At 39.5% G+C, this 5817-nt stretch overlaps 1 long non-coding RNA gene across 1 annotated transcript; it reads left to right on the top strand.

The window, feature by feature from the left end:
* The first annotated feature begins 1974 nt into the window (after positions 1–1974).
* Positions 1975–5513, top strand: LOC125168979 (uncharacterized). The gene is made up of 3 exons (XR_007153374.1): positions 1975–2146; positions 2235–2288; positions 5204–5513. It is a non-coding gene; the product is annotated as an uncharacterized LOC125168979 (long non-coding RNA).
* Positions 5514–5817: the final 304 nt, after the last annotated feature.

Genomic DNA, 5817 nt, shown 5'->3' with positions numbered 1-5817 from the left:
TGTATTTGCTGCAAGGTTAAGACATCGTAGTGTATGCATAGTCGATCTCTTCTCCTCCTACTCCTGGAAAGGAAATTTTGTTCATTTAGCATTTTCTTCTTTCCCCACCTTATTATTCAGATTATGGTAATCACTGAAGCAAGAACCAAAAGAAGAGGAAAAAGGGACAAAGAAAAAAATGAGTGGTTGGTCAATTTGGGGGCAGAGTTTGTGATTGAGACTAGGAAAAGGCTGCTGGGGACAGAGAGCCGTCAGGAGCTGTTACAGTGTTAGAGAACAAGATGGAAAAGGTGGGGCACAGAGGGTATTTTAGGATGTAGTGCTCTGGGTTGGGAATTATATGTTCCTTAATAATTTCTGAAAGTTAAGAGCCAAGAGTGAAATTATTTTGTAATGCCTTTTGGTAACTGGGCTGTTTCTATGAAGGCAACACTGCGGAAGTGGACCACAGCAGGATCTGGGATTTATGTGATTTACACATGAATGGGATTATATCAACTACACTGCTTTCTAATTCTTTTCTTTCAAAAATTATGTCATGGAGCTCCTATTCAAGCCAACAAATATAAATCTCCATGATTCTTTTCAGCAGATGTATAGGTTCTCTTGTTTGTATGAATATTGAGGTTGTTTCTACTTTCAATGAACATTTTTGTATATCTTTGTCTATTGATGTGGTTATCTCATTGGAATAGATTGTTAAGTATAAAATTTTCTGTACAAAATGATACATAGTTTAAGTTTTATTGCATAATGTCAATGAAAAATCCTGCTAATTCATATTCCCACCATCAGCTGTAAAAGTCCCATAGCCACACACAATCTCATTCTTATCATTTATCAGTTGGCGAGGATGACTGCAATATCTGAGGCATGCATATGAAGAAGCTGAAACCCAGGGAAGTTAGGAGACTCTCATCTAACGTGTTAGAACTGAGATAGTTCCAGATTGTTGGCCTCTCTAGAGGTGTCCTGTGGCTGGAAGAGGCAAATGACAATAATGTCTGTTGGCCACATGGAAACTAAAGCTGCCCAGAAGGGAAAGAAAGATACTTAAAACTGGCAAGTGAAACTATTTTCAGTTCAACGCATCTGTGTAACAGGGACGCATACACGGTGGTGGTAAGCCGATGTGTATAAAAGTACTTTGTAAATCACTAGAGATTGAGGCACCATTTGGGAAAACAGCTACCCCTTCATCTGGATACTTAGGATTATGTGTGTTTCACTAATAGAAAAGAATTATAAACACTGTGGTTTGACCTTGCATTTGAGTGTCATTTTTATCTTCGGCAAACTGATAGCAACATTCCCAGTAAATGAAGTATTTATTACAAAACATGCTGACAGGGTCAGTGCCAATGTGGGCCACTTTTCCTTGTGATGTCCAGACGATTAAAAGACAGAATGTCCAATTCTGTATGTCTTGTAGCAAATGTGCTGTGGACAGTATCTTCCTCTGTAAAGCCATGTCCCCAGCTTGCCTCTGACCTTGGCCCAGGAGCCCTGCTGACTCTATGCTTATTTATGCTCATTTCGTCTCTAGAAAAGCTGGTTCAGACAGCCTTCTCTTGAGTTTATTTTACTAGCTCAGGTCCTGCTGGACTCTTAAGGATTTGAGACACTAGAACAGCTGTGTTTAACCTCCTTTGTTAGTCCTTGCCCAAGAAACCCATCTGAATTGGCAATGCTTCTCATAACACAAATGACACCAAATTACAAATGGAGAAAGTGTCTGGGTTAAAATAAACCGTCACCAGACAAAAGCTTTCTCCTTCCATTTTCTTCTTTCTGTAAGAAAAACAGAGAAATGGCGTTGATCTTATTCTTAGACGAGATTTGTTGTTCTAATCTTTTTAAAAGCACTTATCTCAGAATTTCTGGTCACCAGTAAGAGGGGGGAACAGTTATTTGCTTGTAGTAATAAGATCCAAATCTAATTTTGCAGCTCTCTCTTCTATTTTGGAACAGAATAGTGCAGAGAAGGTGGATTGAGGACTTCACAATTGGAGCATGTCTTGTGTTGCCTGGTTACTGAGACTCTCTGGGGATTAGATTGTCGGGATATTCAGATGCACAGAAAAGCAAACAAACAAAACTCCTACCTCTCTGGTCTTTCCTCGGTGAGGACAGGACAGCCTCTAAGGTTGGAAACCTAGGTGACGGAGGGAAATCGTTTCTGTTAGCAGAGGATGATGAATAGTAATTATTTTCAACAATGTCTTCCCCCAAAGGTAGTCTCACCATTTGAGAGACATGGTCAATGTGAAGTGCCTACATTCCATATGGTGAGTTTCATATTGCTTTAATTCTGGGAACCTTCAGGTGATCATACACAGGCCTACTTTTCTTCAAAAGTTGCCTTGTGCAATCTGCAAAATAAGAGAAGAGGGTCTTTGTAACTCACTGGGCTTGAAAGAAGTAAAATAGGACCAGGCTTTCAAGTATCTCTAAGGAAGGCACTGTAGAACCTGTGTTGGAAAAGGATCTGAAGACCCAGGAGTGACTAGCAGGTCAGAAATGTAGCCAGGCTCTGGTTCTCTTCCATCAACTACTTTAAACTGTCTAAGCTTCTGCCAAATGATGTTCTTAGCTCAGCATCGTCATTCCCCTTTTCTGTATTCTCTCCTTCATCACAGGAGAGACATTCAGAATGCCATTTTCCCGAATGCTTTTCCAGTTGAATTCTGGGTTAGACCTCCCAGTGATAGGAACTTAGGTGAGATTTGGAAGGCAGAAGAGGAGAAAGTAGTTTTCTCTTACGACAGCCATGGGTAGGGAGCTGTGATCATCACCGATGGCTTCCCTCGGCTTTGGAGTGTTTTTAGACAGGCAGCTAAGGACATCAGTGGTGGCTTCCCTGTGATCACTTCAGGTCTCCCAGAATGGCCTCTTGACCTTTGTTCCTCTAACGCTTCCAGTGGTATATGAAATTCTAATTTTCTATATTAAATATCTCTCCACTCAAAATACATAGAATCGCTTCTTCCTCCCTGAATAATCCCGAATGACACAAAGACTTATGCACAAAGGCCCGATACTTTGGTCATCTATGTTGATGAACCTAAATTTTGATTAGCACCAAATTATAGGTGAACATATGGCTTATGGACATAAAAAATACACATATGGTATGATTTATCTTAATAATGTTCAAAAGGAGACTAATTTGTGGTGTTAGAAGTAAGGGTAGTATTTGGGGAGGATCAAGGGGGTGGTCATTGGGTGGGCCCTGAGAAAGACTTGTTTGATTTCTTCATCAAGGCTTAGTTGGCTGAGTTATTTTCTGTAATAATTCTTGAGCAAGATAATCATAATTTATGCATATTCTTTTGAGATGTTAAACTTTAATAGAAAGTTTATCTAAAAATTTAAGCTGATAGGATATTTTTCTGTTATTGTTGTTTTTGTTTTGTTTTTTTAGAGAGAGCACAGGGGTTGGGGGAGAGGCAGAAGGAGAGAGAGAGAGAGGGAGAATTCCAAGCAGGCTCCATGCTCAGTGAGGAGTCTGATGTAGGGCTCGACACCACAATCCTGGGATCATGACCTGAGCTGAAGTCAACTGTCAGGGGCTCAACCTACTGAGCCACCCAGGTACCCCAGGAAATTTTGGCTTTTAATTTCAAGCCTAAAATGACAATTTAATCACTGAGATCAGTCTTACTCTCTGATACAACTGAGGCAGTAAAAAAAAAAAAAAGTGTCTTTTAAAAAAAATTTTTTTAAACGTTTATTTCTGAGAGATAGAGAGACAGAGCATGAGAGGGGGAGGGGCAGAGAGAGAGGGAGACACAGAATCTGAAGCAGGCTCCAGGCTCTGAGCTGTCAGCACAGAGCCCTATGCAGGGCTCAAACTCACAAACCGTGAGATCATGACCTGAGCCGAAGTCAGTCGCTCAACAGACTGAGCCACCCAGGTGCCCCAAAAACCAGTATCTTGCTCAAAGTCTGCCATCAAGTACAGTTTTCTATCCATTTATAATCTGGTTTAATGTGAGGATTAAAAAAAATTTGTAAATTATCTTTTCCTCCATTTTTCAATTATAGTCAAATAGAAATCAACTTTACATAAAAATAGATAAGAGACATCATTCAAGCTGGTTTGTCATCTCAGGCATTACTTAAAAGTGTAAGTCCAGTGAAAAGTTCTATGGGTAACATTGGTAGAGAATGTGCCAAACTTGCCAAGGTATTTAGAATTTAGGAGTAGGAGGCAGAGAAGCTGTTTCAACAATAGACCCTTGTAAATTGGATGTCGCTCTAAATCAAGCAAAAAACACATACTGTAAAATGTCACCAAGAAAGGTAAATTGGATACTGCTTGAAAACCCATACTAATTTTGTCCATTTCCCACAGCTTTTGCTACCATTGTGCCATCTAGATAGCCATCTCTTAAGGGGCCATCCTTGCCCAGAGAATATGAGCTGACCTGTAAATGCCCACCAAGTGAGCCCTGTACTGCAAGGACTTCCACCAAAGGAAGTTTACTTCCTGGGAGCTGGGGATGTCATAGTTAACAAAAGATGAGAAGGTTATTTCTACAGAGTTCTTCCCCCCTTTGCCCTCTCATGAGGGCCTAAATCTTAATATATTCTAGGGCATTCTGGTTTCATTGCAATACACATATGGCTTTGAAATCTTTTCATTCATTCTTTTTGAGAAATCAGCAATAGTGTATGCTTTTGAGATTTTTTGCATCCAGCCCAATTCAGAAAAGACTACGTCTCGTAATCTATTCGTTCAACATACGTTTATTGAACTTCCATTGAATACATGGCATTGGGCTAGGGGCTGAGGTCACATGATAAATAAGATACAGTCTCTGCCCCCAAGAAGTTCATGATTGGTTGCAAAACAGTCATATAAAATAATAATTTAGTTGCAGGAATGAATTTTGGTACTGGTTAAAGCATATCATTTAAGCTGTAACTATGAATTTTAAATTCTATTTTCTTGATAGCTCTTTGCCGGTCACCTTACAGTATGAGGCTTGCTGTTATTTTGGATAAAAGTTTTTTTGAAAATTCATCCTGCCTGACTTCATTTAAATGTACTAAACTTGGGTAGAGTTTGGGGGCATTTTAAGTTCAGATGAGAAGAATATGCCTATAGGAAGTAGGCTGGGATTTCTTGCTTAAAAATGATACTAATGAGGGGATCCTGGGTGGCTCAGTCAGTTAAGTGTCTGACTCTTGATTTCAGCTCAGGTCGTGGTCTTGCAGTCGTGAAGTTGAGCCCTGTATCACGTTCCACACTGAGCATGCAGCCTGCCTAAGATTCTCTTTCTCTCCCTCTGGTGCTCTCCCCCACTTCTGCTTTCTCTCTCTCTCTGTCTCTCTAAAAAAAAAAAAAAAAAAAGAAAGAAAGAAAGAAAAGACAAAAAAATAAGAAGAACAAGAACAATAAAAGTATTGAAGAAGTCAGGAGAGTAGGGAATTTTGTGGCAAAAAAACTTCTATATAGTGACTTGTAAACTAAGTTTGAGAAGATTCTAAGACATACTAATGTTGTGTTAAAATAAAGGTAAAATATGGTGTCAGGTATATTTAATTGTCACTTGTCCATCATCAGACAATACTACAGGGCAAACAACTCAGAGCATGGAAACATAAGGGTAGTTTTTCTAGACCATGAATTTCTATATCTTCTCAGGGCAAAGAAATTCTATCTCAATACATGAGATACCTGCTTGCAGTTATTCCTGATTTGTTCAGGGAGATAAATTATCTGCCAAATGTGACCAGAGACTTGAATCAGAAGCGATTATCAGTCACTCAAGATGTTGTTGACCTAATTTTTATTGCCCAAGGGTTTGA

This window comes from Prionailurus viverrinus, chromosome A1 (genome assembly GCF_022837055.1).
Source record: "Prionailurus viverrinus isolate Anna chromosome A1, UM_Priviv_1.0, whole genome shotgun sequence".
Lineage (NCBI taxonomy): Eukaryota > Metazoa > Chordata > Mammalia > Carnivora > Felidae > Prionailurus > Prionailurus viverrinus.
The sequence above is the reverse complement of the archived record's forward strand: the minus strand, read 5'-3'. Positions and strand labels throughout refer to the sequence as shown.